The sequence below is a fragment of the Dipodomys spectabilis genome, unplaced genomic scaffold, assembly GCF_019054845.1.
Source record: "Dipodomys spectabilis isolate Male_0828 unplaced genomic scaffold, ASM1905484v1 ptg000234l, whole genome shotgun sequence".
Taxonomy (NCBI): Eukaryota; Metazoa; Chordata; class Mammalia; order Rodentia; family Heteromyidae; genus Dipodomys; species Dipodomys spectabilis.
The window spans coordinates 13,742,283-13,759,915 of NW_024870911.1; positions in this window are offsets into that span (position 1 = coordinate 13,742,283).

Sequence of the window (17,633 nt, forward strand, 5' to 3'; positions counted from 1 at the left end):
ACATGGACTTTTAGCAATTCACACAACTTTATATGAGCTCAAGGCAGTTATAGAGTCTCAAAGAAGTTCCCAAGGTTGATGTTTTTGCTGTAATGTTCTTTCCCCTGTCTTTTCCCCAGTACTTTAGCATTTCTTTTTAAAAATTAAATTTTATTTTAAAGGTGATGTACAGAAGGGTTATAGTTACATAAGTAAGATAATGAGTATATTTCTTTTTGAATAGTGTTAACTTCTTCCTCGTTTTCTCCCGCTTTCTCCCTGACTCCCCTCCCCTCAAGTTTTAAAGTTCATTTCCAACACAGTGTCTAGTATCACTGTTGCATTGGTTCATCCTTTGTTCTACCCTTTCTATGGTTCTCATTCCCTTCTCCATATCAGATAAACTTATATACAAGACAACGGGCACAGGAATAAAAAATACTGACAACAGGGAATAAACCAAAGGAAAAAAAGAAAGAAAAAATAAATAACTGTAAGCAGTAAAATGAAAAACACTCTTGTTTCCATTTCTTGGAGTTCATTTCAATAAACATCATTTTATGTTCATATGCACATAGCTATTAAGCTAAGAAAACCCTAGACACATTCTAGTTATTACAAATGAGGGAAACCCTACAGCCTATATTTCTTTGGGTCTGGCTTACTTCATTTAATATAATTTTTTCCAAGTCTTTCCATTTCCTTAACAAATGAAGTATTGCTATTCTTTCTGATGGAAGCATAGAATCCCATGATATATATGTATACATATAATATATATATATATGTAAAGAAAATGTGATATATATATATATATATATATATATATATATATATATATATATATATACCAAATTTTCTTGATCCATTTACCTATCTAGGGTTGATTCCCTTTGTTAGTTATGGTAAATAATGCTGCAATGAACACGGTTGAGCTGTTAGTTTCAGTGTGGCCCTGTTTGTGTTCATTTGGATATGTTTCCAGGAGTGGGATTTCTGGGTCATAGGAGAGCTCTATGTTTAGCCTTTTGAGGAACCTCCATACTGCTTTCCAGAGTGGTTGAGCCAGTTTACATCCCCACCAAAAGTGTAGTAATGTTCCCTTTTGGCCATATCCCCACCAGCATCTGATATTACTAGTTTTCTTAATAATGGCCATTCTAACTGGGGTGAACTGGAATCTCAATGTTTTGGCCCTCATTTATTTTATCATTATGTTAGTGAGAGTCACTATGATATAAAGGAATAGTTTATTTTCATTGTTGCGTAGTGTGCTATAGTTTGAGTATACTGCAATCATTGTTTATTCTATCTTGGGAAATACGTTGTTTTGATCTTTATTCATTTTTGTTTTTTCTACATAATATTGTTTTGCACATATTTGTACATGGTTTGTAATTTACACACACATATGCATATCTGTAGAATTTATTCCATTGTGGAATTTCTTGGTCATATAGTGTGCACATATACAGTTTCTAAAAATACTACACATATTTGTCCAAAGTGGCTTATCAGTTTTCTTCCTGCAATTCATAGGTTCTGTGTTCTCCACATCCTTAGTATACAGTCTAGTTCATAGCTACTATGGCCTTATCAAGTTATTCAACACCTGTTATGTGTTGGAAGGGTTATAGGGAATAAAAAAAGAAAAAGATGCTATAGTTTGTCTTTGGGCTTCTCTTAAAAATCATGTAGTATTAAAAGACAACACAAGCAGTATACAGCAAATGCTGAAGTTCAGCATTAAACAGGCACAAGGAGATTAGATTAAATACTGCTTGGTAGTTTTAAATGATTCTCTGTGGAATTCTAGTCTACTAATCACCATGGAGCTTGACCTATTAGTTTATGTCTGGTTCTCCCCAGCAGTAGCAGATGAGTGAATGGTCTGATCTTTCCTTTTAGGCTATTCAGTTCTGTCCCAGATGGTTAAATTGTTAAATTTGTTTATAACAAATTCAGCTCATTGTATTTGTGTGCTAAGGCTATTGCATAGATTTTGTGGAACTTGAAATCACTTTTAAAGAAGAGAAATGCGTTGATTGGATGATTCTTTGAGTTTGTCATTCTGTTAAATTGGAGTTAAAAAATCAACAAACTTCTAGAACTAAACAGAACTATTTCCTTTCATATTTAGTTACTTTTATAGCCAAGACATTTTTTGAAGCATTAAATGTAGTATGCAACACAATAAGTAAAGTAGTCGAGTATTTGAAACTAGACTTTATTCATGCAGGTAAGTAAAAATCCAATGTCTTTTGGATGATGCCCTGGTGCTATTACAGAGAGAGTTAGCACTTGACTAGCACAGCTAGAAGAAAATCCTTAAGGATGTACGAAGCTGCTAAAGATACAGAAGATGAATCTCTCACACTCTTAGGTGAGATATTTGTCAGGATTAGAAAAATACCACTTGTACCTTCCCTGGGGCTGGTAGTGTGATGAGATGTAATGTTTCCAGCCGCCCCCCCACACATTTGTTTTTCTTCAAGTTTATCCTTCCAACACTTAAATTTTATTTTCTCCCAAAACAAACTACTTCCTGTACAGTAGAATAAGAAATGGCATTTATAGAGATGAAGACTATAAAACCTGATTGATGTGGTTTGAATCTTGGCTTCCAGCTGTGAGACCTTTGTCAAGATGCTTAATTTCTTGGAGGCTCAGCCTTCTCAGCTATAAAATGAGACAAATAATAGTGTATACCTCATATGGCTGTGAAGACCGAATGTATTTATATATGTAGCACTTGCAATGTATTTAGCATGCACTGATTACTATGTCCTAAATGTTGGCCTTTAGTATTTGAAGTTTGGGGCTTAGGTATGTTGATTCACATCTGCAATCCCAGCTACTCTAGAGGCCAATGCCATAGGATTGCTGTCCCAGGATAGCCCAAGGCATATGACTCAAGTGGTAGAATGCTTGCCAAATAAATGTGAGACCTAGAGTTCAATTCTCAATTCAATCTGTAGGTAGTGGAGTGATGTCTATGGCTTTATTGCAGGGAGCAATATCAGAAAAGTAGTAGGCAAAGAACATAAATCTTCATCTATTTTCAGTTAAAATCAGGGAGAAACAATGAAAACACTTGACACCCTCCCCCCTCCCCCACAGAGCACTGCCACCATTAAAAAAAAAACACCCAAGTAACACCTTTGTTCTTGCAGAAACTTATTTTATATCTATTTTAGTTTCTGTATCTACTAGTGAGCATTTGTAAGTATCTCTTCTTTATAAGTGCACTAGAAAGACTGGAGAGAAAAATCTTGATCTATGTGACTCATTGATTTGAGCAGTGGATTTCAATTCTTTTTGTTCTTGTCCTTATGTCAGGAATTTCTGAATATCATCAATGAAGTTTCTATTTTGATATCTTCAAGTTCTTTTATAGACAAGTATTTTTGCTTAATATTATCATTTAACCCTGGTGAGGAATATTTTCAGTAGGCCAATATATGGGGAAGAAAAAAGGTTAATGGAATAGATTCTAATGTAAACTCTGAATTGTTTGTGCTCTTCTGCATATAAAACTGTCACACATACATAGTAGAAAATTCTTGTTTTTGCTCTTCTTTCTTTCTTCCTTCCTTCCTTCCTTCTTTTCCTTCCTTCTTTCCTTCCTTCCTTCCTTCCTTCCTTCCTTCCTTCCTTCCTTCCTTCCTTCCTTCCTTCCTTCCTTCCTTCCTTCCTTCTTGCTTTGCTTTCTGTCTTTCTTTGCTTTCTTTCTTGTGAAAATACCGTACAGAGAGGTGACAATTACATGAGCAACGTAATGAGTACATTTCTTATCAAGCATTGTTGCCTCCTCCTTTGTTTCCCCTTACCATCCTTTCCCATCTCCCCCCCCCCCCCACACCAAAGTTTTAAATTCCTTTTGCATCTCATTCCTTGTACATCTCATTGTTGTAATGGGTCCATCTGTATCCCTATTTAAATGATTTTTTTTTCTCTTCCCCTCCACAAATTATACCAACATCAAATACAGTGAAAACAGGGGTTGTACTGTGGGGGAGGGACATACAAAGCAACAAAGAACTCATCTTATAAATATGTTAGAAACAATTGCATGAAAGCAAAAACCATTTGAGTCCTTATCATGGGGCTCATTTTGCCTAACATCAACTTATCTGACCATTTCTGCTTATCCTAGACATATATTTGTTATTGCAAATAAGGGAAAGCATGGGACCTATGTTTCTTTGGGCCTGGCTTACTTCACTTAATATATTTTTTTCTGAGTCTTTCCATTTCCTAACAAATGGAGCAATGTCATTCTTTCTGATGGAGGCATAGAATTCCATTGTGTATATATACCACATTTTCTTGATCCATTCATCTACTGAGGGGCATCTGGGTTGGTTCCATATCTTAGCTATGGTTAATAATGCTGCAGTAAACAGAGTTGTGCAGAAAATTCTTGAAAAAGCATGTGTACTTGAGATTGTAGTACTTTACAAACTTCAAGAGCTTTGGTTTTGAGAAAGGAGATAGTGATGAAAGTTATGCTGACATAAGGATGAGAAGAATGTTAATAGAAATAAATCTGAGAAGCATTGATTCATAGTAGACATTTGAGATTTAGATTTAGCAGGGTGGCAGTTCAGATATGGCAAGAACATCAACTCAGATTAGAGACTAAAGTGAGTGTAGAAGTCCAGTGAGCACAGAAGCCCAGGGAAAAGGGCATCGGCCCTAGTTAAAATCTGTTATGTCACTTTGCAGCTCTGTAGGATTGGCCTGAAATCTGACTTGACCAGGATTTATCCTCCTAATCTACACAATAAAGGTAATAGTGCTTATCTGTATAGGATTGACTTCTAGATGTTGACCCTGGAACTCTGTCTGGGTACTATTACTATGAGACCATATGGAGAGAGATTGACCGTGCAGTCTGTCTATTCTTCTAATGAATGTAGAAAATCCTTAGGTACTATCCTTTGTTCAGAGACTATAACAGTTTAAAACAATCAAGTTTCCACCCACATGGCACTTATACTACTGTGTCTTGGAAGGAAAGAGAAAGCCATGTGGCTGAAGCAGAGAAGGATTTGGGGGAAGAGGTGAGAGGAGTGATGAATGGAGTTACAGAGGAAGTTACAGAAATACACAATTATGCAATTGAAAAATTTTAGGGGAAAGCAGTGTTTATTATCTAAAACACTTTATTTGTTAATCAAAGGCATAAACCAAGACTAACACTATTTAAGTTGACTATAACATTAACAATGAAGTCATATCAAGTGGCTAAGGAAATTATAGCTTAAGCAAATGATGATAAATTTCTAAAAAAATACAATAATTTGACACAACTAAAGTAATAATTAGAACCTTTCAAATAATGGGGGAAATACAAACACAAGTATAAAAGCCCTACTTTGGCAGCAAAGAAATGTAAATTTTGTGCTGTTATCTCTGATAATGGGTTCCATCCAATGAGTAGCTGGAATTAAATTACACAGGGTGACTGCCTGTCAGCAGAGCAGACTAAGAAAACATTTTACCTCCTTGGTGCAAATTATACAATTAAACTAGATAATCGTACCAGGGAAAAGGTCAAACCAGAGAGGTCAATTTTATATTCCATCAGACCAAATTCAGAAGGGTTAAATACTCATCAGTAGTACTGCACAAAAATAGCAAAATTTTTCAAAAGCTCCAAGCTAAGAGAAATGGAAACCAACAGGCATATAGTATTACTTCATTTACAAGTTAGTGGCTAGTTCTTCAATGTCCTGACCAATACTGGAATTGGGAGTTTCATTAATCTATTGTCAATAAGATAGCAGTAAATAAAACATACTGAACAAATATTTCAATTGAGTTAATCTATTGGTTTAACTTTCTGGATGTTCAGTAAGTAAGGGATTTTCATCCCTTGGTGATCTTAGAATTCATGGACTGGGGAGGACCCTGACTATTTTTAAAGTTGAAGAGGCAATAGCTTAGAGAGATTCAATTGAATAGGAAGCAAAGAACTCCAAAGGAAATCCCTGTAACAACTCCTATTTGTGACCATAATGATCATCACCTTTATAAAATCACCATGATTTACTTTCTCTGAATTTCTCTGTGGTGGTCAAACTCTTGTACAAATATTCTTTGATGACCCTACAACAGTATAACCCATTTTGGTTCATGTGTACTGCTCAGCTTCTACAATCTCTTACAGAGTTTTATTGTTTCAAAGTCTTCTCATAATTATTCATGAACAAATGAACACCTGAACAAATGAAAAAAAATGCTGTGATCCTATGAAGGCAGGGATATGTTTGATTGACAGGTAGAGAGAATGTGTTTGACTCAGAGTTAGAGAGAGAGAAACAGAGACAGCACACGGACACAGAGAGAGGAGGGAAACATGGAATGATTTTATACTCATGCAGAAGCTTAGAAGCAGAACAACCAAAGATACCCCAAAGAATAATTGCTATGGCAGTAACCACGACTACCTGGGGGATATCTATGTCCTTAAAACTTAAAAGATAACTCTCTAGGCTCTTACACCAAATGCTAATGGTGAGAAGGATAATATCAGTGATCCAGAAGGAGGAAGTGTTAATCAAGAGGATGCTTCTGAGACAAAGGCTGAGTGATTTAGACCTCTGAAAAAGGGATCCTATCACTAGCCCAAACCACCTAGGTAAATTTTAAAGTCCATCACTCGATGAGATGAGGTAGGTAATTAGTAGAAAGAGAATCTCCATATCTAAAGGCCAAGTTCTGAGTTGTACCAAGGATTGAAGGCCAGGAAAATGAGAATAAACCACCAAAGAACAGAAGCGATGCAGAAGAATGGAGTGCTAGAAAGTGCTTCCTGTTTTTAAAGCAGAAAATATCAGTGATGACAGATTCTATTGAACTGAGCAGTAAAAGGAGCCTGAGAGGCGACAGTAGGTAGGATTGAACAATGTTAAGATGGTTGGTGACTTTGATAGGAGCTATTTTAGGGAGACTACCAGAAAATAAAAACCAATCAGAATAGGTTCAAGGAAGAATTAAACATGGAGTTTAGACAGACACCTCTTTTATGGATCTTTGCCATTAAAAGGGGAGTGAAAGTAAGGGGAGTCAAAAGATAGAGATACATTGTATATATTTAAGATAATGGGAAGGAACTAATAGGAATATAATTCAGTTTCAGTGAAGAATTCATGTGAGAAGCCTTGAAGCTTTAAAGGCTAATGGATGATTTTTGATGTATCAAATTGTCAATTTTTGAATAGAGAAATGATACAAAAAACCCTACATATGTAAAAACCTATATATTCTCAAAATTGATTTCAAAGCTTCATTATTTTTAATAATCTCAAATATAAAAAATAAAAGTCTTTCATCTAACAATTAATTGTTAGATGACATATAGTTTCACATAACTCCTTCTTTTTGGTCAGTTGTGGGGCCTGAACTCTGGGCCTGGGCGCTGTCCCTCAGCTCTTCAGCTCAAGGCTAGCGCTCTACCACTTGAGCCACAGCGCCGCTTCCGGCTTTTTCTGCTTATGTGATGCTGAGGAATCGAACCCAGGGCCTCATGCATGCAAGGCAAGCGCTCTACCACTGAGCCACCTTCCCAGCCTACCATAACACTTTCTATACACTAGTTGGTTTATTCCTAATTATTCCAAAATGTGTATGCTATAATTGCTATGTGTTAAGGATAGATTGAATTGAGGCACAGAAATTAAGCAATTTTCCCCAGACAACAGCTACAGCTGTGGACCTAGTAATTGACTCAGATGATCTGTGTTCAGAATAAAGCACTTTCTTCTATTTCCTCTCACTTTACTATCTTCTAAATTGTAAATTACTTTAAGCTCATGTACACTTATTTTATGAAGACTTAAAAGATAGCTATTTCTCTTACTTAAACATCCTGCTTCTTTATTTCCACTAATATTCAAATTATATTTCATTTGTTATAGCTCACAATAAAATACAGCATTGTGCATATTTCATATATCATTTATACAAATATTTTGTTTCTCTGTATCTGCTTGTCTCTCTTTTACTCTTTCTTCTTGTTTCCCTTCCTCCCTCCCTCTTTCTCTTCCTACCCTCTCCCTTTCCCTGCGGTAATCAAGTGCAGATTCAAGCAGTTAGAATGCTTTTAATAATAATTGCTTCATAATTGCATAGTTCTTTATTGTTTGGTAAGCATTACAGCATGAGCAATTCCATTCAATTTTCACAACAGCATTCTCGGTGTTAGACTAGATATAAACATTGCCCTTTAAACAAATGAAAAATCAGAGACTACTGGAAACTGGCACAGGGCTTTGATCAGAGCAGACAAAGAAATAGTTGAATACAACAATAAATGAGCAAAGAGTTCATAGTTGTAGAGTCATGATCATAGGGTTTGTAAGGATAGAACACTACTAAGAAGCTGAGATTTTTGACTGCTAGTCCAGGTATTTTTTTTTTATTTCCTTATACTGCAACTGTCTTGATTTTTTTAATCTTTATTTTAAAATAAAATCTATTGGCTTCCAAGTACTAGCAGTTCCAATATAATCAACATGGTGAGATGGAATTTCTTACTTGCCTTATCTCAAAATTAGAGCTGAGTTTCGATTGGAGAGCACTAGGGATGCCACAGGTAGCAGACATTTCTTTGGGTCAATATTCAATTAATGTCTGCGCAGATTGCTAATAGAGGTTGAATTGTAGGGAGTGCTTTTTTTTGGAAGTGAAATGGATGAACAAAGGGTGATTCTCAATTACTAAAATCATTAAAATATTGAAGGTGATTATATGTTTAAAGTTTGCTAGTTGATATGACTTGGGCATACTCAATTCCGAATCTTTGGTATCTTTTCCTCTAGACATCTCTCTGTCCATTTATTTTTAACCGTCTGTGAGGGCAATATGCTTTCTGACATCCTATTTTGGAGCCTTTCTGTGTGTTTTTTTTTTTCCTCCAGAAGATTAGATGCCTGCCAGATGTCATTCTTGAACTATGTCTATTCTGGGGGTGGGTAAAGAAATGCCAGCTTCATATATCCATTTTCTAACAGAAGCAGCACACCAGCTCTGGATGCTTTCCCCTGAGAAGGACAGAAAGCAGCCCCTCTGGTTGAGGGAGGTTTTGGTAAGGTAAGTACTGAAGAGTTTGGAGAGGAGTTAAGAGAGTGGTGACTAGTTGTTTATATGTTCCTTTCCTTTGTCATTCAGGAGTGAATCCACCAAACTGCTGGAAAGTGGTGAAAAGTAAAGTATAACTGTCAATAATTTGCTTTGGGAGGTAAGGGGAGGATCTAACTTGTTTTCAGTATGTCTTAGACACAAGCTGTTGTTTGGGAATTGAGATGGCAGTCCCAAAGAAGAACTCAGGATAAGGGGAAGCAGAAAGCTCTTCTTCAGGGTTTGAACTACAGCACACTAGTGAAGACACTCCTGGGGGCTCTTACCATAGTGGGGGCATCAAGATAGAGGGCTCCTTAAAGTTTATTATCTCAGAGAGGTGAACCATACAGCAGAGTATTAACAAACACATATATTTTTTTCTGGTCTAAATTACCTATATCCTGTGTGATGTGAGAGTTATTTGAAAGGATGAAAATATATTTGAGAAGAAAATTGGTTCTTTTCCAAGCACCCCTGTAGTCGGAGCATATACAGAAACAGTACTGTTTCCATTGAAATAAGGATGAGCGTTGTATGCCTAAATGTCAAAATAAAATGTCTATTCTGCCTGCCTGACATGCATTAATGACTTAGAATCCCACAGCCTGTAGCAGTCAGTGGAGAGCCCAAGACTGTATTGACAGCTTCCTGCTGAAGATCATTTGAAACAGGATTCTGAGAGACAGTTCCGTACAAAAGACACACTAATAATTTAATAAAGACTAAATGGTCCTTCAATTTCATTGCTGGGCCAGGTGACATCAGTATATAACACATCTAAGTTGCAGCCTTAGTTTCCTTGTCTAGTGTTGTATTTATGGAAAGTTAATTTAATTAGAAGTCAAGTTAAGAAATGGCTAGTTGAAGAGTGTTTCTTAAGCAAAATTGCTGTGCACATGGTAGGTGATTTCTGCACCTGTTCAGCATATGGAATGGATTGATGACATGACATATTTTTTAATTTTCATTTTATTTTTAAAAAATATAATTATATCGTTATCAAGATGTTGTATAGAGAGGTTACCACTTCATAAGTCAGATATGAGTACATGTCATTTGGAACATGTCATTCCTTCCTTCACTTTCCTCCTTCTGTCCCTGTCCACAAATTGGCATAGTTGTTTTTCACATAGTATATACTGAATACCTTGACAGCATTTCTTCACCCTTCAGGAAATTTTACTTGAAAAACAAATATTGTGATGGTTTATAACTAGGAATATTTGTGTTTCTTGTATTATTATTACTATTTAATTTAAAAGTTACCTTTAAGTAGTCGAACAAAAGGGTCTCAGTTTAACATGTCAACTTATTAGTATAATGCATCTTGATCAATTCCAATCCTTCCATCATTCTCTCTCTTATCTGTCTCTTGAATGTTTCAAGCACTAAGGTTATACATTATAGGTAAATCAACAAGGTAATCTGCCCATCCCGCACCACACCCACACAGCTGCCTCCAAAGAAAACAACTTTCCCATTAGGACCTATGGAATAAGGTACTAAGTTCATAAGGGGCTAAGAGTTGAGCCATGGATGCATTCCATGCCATTCCCCAAATATATAGGCTGAGCCCGGGCAACCTTCCACCCTACAGTTACCCAGTGAGCCCCTCAGGAACACCAATTCATCTGCCATGGAAAAATACTAATTGAACACTAATTCATTGTGGTAATGATTTATGATACTTAAGTAATCTTTATGTGATTTAAGCTTTAGGGGAATTGATCAATTTTAATTTGTTTCCGGAAATATTTGTTGAGAGACTCAATTTAAGTTAGGAAATTTGCAAGAACAGTGGAGTTTTCTCTTGAATCTTTAGAGTAGCCTTTGCTATGGGGTTTTATCCTTGTCAAGTCATTTCCTTCCACAAAAGACACCCATTGGAAGATGTTACATTATTAATTTACCACTGCTGCCAATCTAGTTTAGGTGGAGAAGCTTGAATAATTTAAGTGCTTTTAGACTGGCTTACTTTTGGTTTGTAAATGACAATATTCTCAGATGCATAACTTTCCACAAGTCAACTTTAAAAAAAATGTTTTCTATTGTAAAAATAGTGTACAGAGGGGTTACAGTTACATGAGTAAGATAATATGTACATTTCCTATTGAGCATTGTTACCTCCTCCATTTTTTCCCCCTACCATCCCTTCCCTTCCCACTTCTCCAACTCCCCCCTCCCCCACAAGTTGTAAAGTTCATTTTCAACATAGTGTCTTGTACATCTCATTGTTACAATAGGTCAACTTGTATCCATGTTTCAGCATTTTGTTATTTCCCTTCCCCTCCCCAAATTAGAAAAAAGTATATCCACAGGTCAACTTTTATTCAGAAAGGTGCAGACTTTTTTGAACTTTTGGTAGTTTGAGTAGATCATATTTCCTGGTAGTTTCTAACAAAGCTGATTTTCATTTTAAACAGGGAGAAACACAGATTGCTCATGATGCTCAGACAATGCAATAATGGCACATATAAACCTAGGGAGAGGTACATTGGTACATTTGCTCAGTGATGAGCTGGCAGCAACCATTTATTTATTTGTCCTGGGCCTTATGTATTTCTGGCTTGAAAAGCAGGCAGAGATATAGCACTGGTCCCAACAGAAGTAGTACTGCTTTTGCTCACCATTAAATGCTTTTTAAAATTCAGCTATATATAAAAAGTATTCTGCAAAGAAGTACATGATGATGTATGAGTGTGGAGCCTGTGCCTTAACAAGACTCTTAAGATTGTTATAATCTTTCTTCTGAATTTCAAGAAGGAAAAAGGAAGGCATGGTCTCTTCCAAAATGTATGACATTGAATGCTTAAGATGATAGGAAACTTCATCCTGTAATGTTTTCAGAGTGTCTGCTAGTGAAGTAAGCCAGGCCCAAAGAAACATAGGTCCCATGGTTTCCCTTATTTGCAATTACTAGTATATGTCTGAGTCAAGCAGAAACTTCTGGTCAGATAAGTTGAAGTTAGGTGAAGTGAACCTCAAGATAAGGACTCAAATGTTTTTTCCTTCTTGCTATTGTTTCTAACATATTTATAAGATGATTTCTTTGTTGCTTTGTGTCCCTCCCCCATGGTATAACCCCTGTTTTCACTGTATTTGATGTTGGAGGGGAAAGGAAAAAAACAAATTGTTTATATAGGGATACAGGTGGACCCATTGCAACAATGAGATGTACAAGCCGTTATGTCGAAAAACGAACTTTACAACTTTGGCGAGGTGGGGGCGGTGCGGAGGGAGGGAAGGGGAGAGTGGAGAAGGGGGAGGGATGGAAAGGGAAGGGAAGGGGAAACAAAGGAGGAGGCAACAATGCTTGATAAGAAATGTACTCATTACCTTGCCCATGTAATTGTAACCCCTCTGTATGGTATTTTCACAATTAAAAAAAAAGGTATAGGAAACTTGGTTGCAGTGAGTTTTGTTTATATTTGGAAGATGGGATTCAGCTATGTAAGATAAGAGGAAATAATTTCTATGTTTAATTTTAAATAACTTCCCAAGATGTGGAACAGCTGGAGATTTTTTTTTTTGACAAAGATCATCACTAGCAGATGATGGCTTTAGAGCTGAAGTATGTGGGTTTTTGAGTTTCTGACCTAAAAGATCTACTTGTCTCTCTCTGATTTTCATTTAAGTACAAAAAGTTAAGTACTATGTAATGTCAAATTCTTATATCATTACTCAAAATTTGGGTTTTTTATTTTAAACATATATATCATTATGCAATACATACCTACGATACCTTTTTTAAAATCTTAATCCTTTTAGGAAGGTAGAGTGAATTTCACATTGAAAAAGTCAAGTGTCAAGGTCAATAAATGGTAGACCTGTGGTTAAAACTTAGATCATTTGACTAGGTTCTAGTAGTACAGAGGTACTATTATAGTACAGATGTACTGTACCAGATACAAAAGCCAGTATGCACAGCACCTTCACAGCATGCTATTTATTTAGGGATTACCAGGGGAAGCTCTTTTGGACTGTGAACAAAATGGAATCCAGGGTGATGGCAGAGGGCTGAGTGGCATAGGAGGACTGTGGAGATTGAGGGTCCCAGTGTTCTCATCACCAATGACTACCCCATTCAGAAATCGAACATGAAAGGACCATTCAGACCTGCAGTTCATATCTTGATGTAGCAATCAGAACATCATTTTAATAGATAGTAACACAACTTACTCATCATCAAAAGAAAAATAGGCTCATTTAGTAGTTCTGAAGAATCACAATTCAGTGGAAATAAGCTCAATCGAGCCTTATTTACCATCATGCCAAAATAGCAACTGAGAGAAAGAGAAACATGCTATGAGAAAGTGAAATCAAGGAAACTTCTGAAAAGAAAAGGGCCGGTGACTTACTGCCTTTCCCATGAATTTTCAAGCTTCAGTTTGTTGTAATAGTAGTATGTCCTCAGGGGTAGGGGGAAAGAGTTGTGACTCATTAACAAATACATACAACCCTGAGAATGTGACTTCAATTTACCCAAGACCATTTCAAGTGAGATTTTACAGTTAGTCTCTGATATCCATATAGCATTCCTACAACAATTGAATGTATTCTGTAGCAATCGACACCATATAGTAAGCCAGTGTTGTTTTCTTTCTTTCTCAGAAGTTTTAGATTTGATGACTCATGCCTCAATAATTTCTCTTGTGATTCCTAGGAGCTAGAGCATAACATGAGCAAAATAAATTTCTAGTGAAATTATTAGTAAAGCATTCTTAGTTTCTTTCTTACACTTGTGTGTAGGCCATATTAAGTAACTCAAACCACGTCCGCACCCAATATTCTGCCCAGTCTTGGACATCAGTCTCTAGCTCTCAGTGCTGGAGTGAGTCGGTGTGGTTATCTCCTTTAGTGTCTCGACAGCATTGTCTGTCTGCAGATATAAAATGAAGCTTCTAGGCAGTAAATTGCACCATCAGCTGAGTTTCACATTCAAAGCAACTTTCATCCTCTCTCAATTAAATTCTAGGACAGTGTTTAAAACGTCAGATCCTTTCCCTGTCTTCGAGTATAGTCAAGGAGAGTCTGGTGTATAATATAAAACAGGCTGTTCCTATTCCAATGCATGTGGACAGGAAGCTTTGTTTTCTAACTTACTTCCCAAGAGAACACCATCACAATTTAAAAAGACTTGCTAGATGCTGTTCTCGTTTTCTGATATAAAATAAGCCAAAACCTAAAAAGGCCAAAATTACAGAATTGCAGCAACATTGTCAGTTGCTATACTCACTTTCAAGCTGTTCATATGTTTCATTGTTAAACTGTTCCTATGATTAAATTACTACTGCCATAATTTACACAAAACTTAAGTACTATCAAAAACATATACAAAAATGTAATTAATAATGTTCTGTAGACTAATAAGACAAGTCAAGGAAGAGTCTGTAGAAGTCCTCATTTGCAACTTAATCTGAATGGATCTCTAAACACCCGCATGAATCATTCAAAGATCCATGATGAAAAAGAGCAAGGAGGGGCTGGGAAGGTGGCTCAGTGGTAGAGCGCTTGCCTTGCATGCATGAGGCCCTGGGTTCTATTGCTCAGCACCCCATAAGCAAAAGGAAAAAAGCCGGGAGTGGCGCTGTGGCTCAAGTGGTAGAGTGCTAGCCTTGAGCTGAGGAGCTGAGGGACAGTGGCCAGGCCCAGAGTTCAGGCCCTACGACCAGACCAAAAAAAAAAAAAAAAAGAAAAAGAAAAAGAAAAAGAGCAAAGAATTCAGCCTTATTCTCTTTGCTCATGCTCACTAATGTCTTTCCTGAACTGTAGCTAAGTAATAAAAGCTTATCTTTTATGCACTGCTGTACATGTCACAGTATAAAAAAATGAGTCATGAGAATTAACTTCTATTGCAAATTTTATTGCCCACTTGTGCATTTCTCCATAGACGTGTAAGTTTCAAGAGGACAAAGGCTGAGCTCTTTGTTTGATACTGTTTTGCAAATATTTGAGTACTAGGTATTGTTCCAGTTCCTGAAGACAGCATAATGCAAAAACAGATAAAATTATTGCTGTAGTTGGAAGACACATATGGTAAGTGCATTGAGGAATAATGTGGCAGAGTTAGAAGGAAGATACTGGTGGTAAAGCGCGGCGTGTGTGTGTGTGTGTGTGTGTGTGTGTGTGTGTGTGTGTGTGTGTTGGACACATTGCCATATAAGGTGGTAGGAAGCTTTTCTACTAAGTCCACACTTAAACAAAGCCAGAAAAACAGTGAGAGAATGAGCCATGAGAATATATGGCCTGGAGAGTTCAGGGCAGAGTGACAAGCAAGACTCTGGCATTCAGGATGTGGCAGCAGAATAGCAAGAATAACAAATATAAGCAAATGTGAACACGTGTGAGATCACAAAAGTATTGGTATAAGGAATCAAGGCTTTAGGTAATCTGTTTAGGAGTGCGTTTATGCTTGTTTTCATCATCTCACCAGGTTATTAATCCAATTACCTGATTAGTAATGTGTAGGCACTGGTGACTGATTTCTAGGATGTTGGTTATAATACAAGGGATCCAGGATCTAGAATTCAATCTCTTTCTGGATTTTATTGATTGGTGACATAACACAATTCCCAGGCTGAGAGTCAAGTAAGTCTTCATGGGAGCTGCTGCCTGATACTAGCCCCAAGCTTATTATTCTGTGTCTCACTGGGTATAAATGGCACAGTAGATTTATGGGAAGGTGGCAAATTGAAAAGGAAGTTAGGATTTTTACTTAAAAGAGCATTGTATTCCAACATTGTGTACTTTAAGATTCTTTTAAAACTCTGAACCCCTTTTAAACTACAGTGTATTTTATCCCCAATGGTACTTCAATTATATCTCAGGTGTTGACACATACCTTCTGAGATAAGATCTTTATTTTAAAAACAAAACAACCCCTAAATTCAAGTAGAATTTGGATGAAGTTGTTGAAAAGGAACAAAGGAATTCTTTTTTTTAAATCTGGATTAAAAATATTTTAATATTCAATTTTTTTATTGTGAAAATACCGTACAGAGGAGTTACAATTACATGGGCAAGATAATGAGTACATTTCTTATCAAGCATTGTAGCCTCCTCCTTTGTTTCCCCTTCCTCTCCCTTCCAAGCTCCCCCCCTCACACCTGTACCCACCTCCTCTCCATCCCCCCAGCCAAAGTTGTAAAGTTTGTTTTCAACATAACAACTTGTACATCTCATTGTTACAATGGGTCCACCTCTATCCCTATTTAAATGATTTGTTTTTTCACTTCCCCTCCACAAATTATACCAACATCAAATACAGTGAAAGCAGGGGTTATATCCTGGGAGAGGGACATACAAAGCAACAAAGAAATCATCTTATAAATATGTTAGAAACAATTGCATGAAAGAAAAAAAACATTTGAGTCCTTATCTTGGGGTTCATTTCACCTAGAACAAAAGAATTCTTAAGTGTATGAAAGAACATAATCAGAATTTTTAAGAGAAAAATATTTTCTTTTTGCCTTACTTGCTGATGAGAATATAGTCATTGTGGGAAACAACCAAGTAGCATTTAATGATGTCAAGTTTATATATAGTCAATGATTCCTCAACTTTGCCCTTAAAATACACTATATGAACTTCTCACAAAGGTAAAGGGAAATACCTGCTGATTATCTTTCACCCACCTATATGAGTATTGATAGACACAGAATGTAGGCAACAAATGTATTTATAATTGAGAGGCTGAAGATGTAAAATTTGCAACATGCTTGCTTAACATGATTCATATAAAGGCAACAAACTAGATATAAATAGAGCAGATGGGTAGATATTTGAAACTTAAATAGCACCTGCTATAATGAAAAACAAAAGGAGCAAGAGAGCAAGTGTAATATCTCTTCTCTAAATTAAACACATTCATATGAATGCACTACTTTTATAAATATAGGGGCACATTTAAAGACATACAGCAAGCAGTTTAGAAAAAGGTGGCCTAAGGAACAAAAGAAGATGAGGAATAAATGGGAACTTAAGCCAAGGAAACAGACTTTACAGTGATGATAATGTGTTATGAAGGAAGGAAGATAACTCGCCTTCTTGTTCTTAGGATCAAAAAAATAAAGGAAAATCAGGCATGAGTCTGTTTTTTGGAAATCAGTCTTTTCTATTTCATTTATGTTGTGATGCAAGACTACATTTCTTTTTTTATTTTGTTTTCTGTTGTTTTTGTATATTTTTTTTATTGTAAAGATACTGTATAGAGGGGTTACTGTTACATGAGTAAGGTAATTAGTACATTTCCTATAGAGCATTGTTACCCCCTCCTTTTTTTTCCCCCTACCATCCCTTCCCTCCCCACTTTTCCAACTTTTTCAAGGTAGTGTCTTGTACTTATTGTTACAATGGACCAACCTGTATCTTTATTTAAGCATTTTGTTATTTTCCTTCCCCTCCCCAAATTAGAAAAATGTATATACAAGATGAAGGGCACTGGAATCAAATACACTGAAAATAGGGGTTATACTGTGGGGGAAGAACATAAAAAGAAACAAAAAAATCACAGAGTACATTGAAAA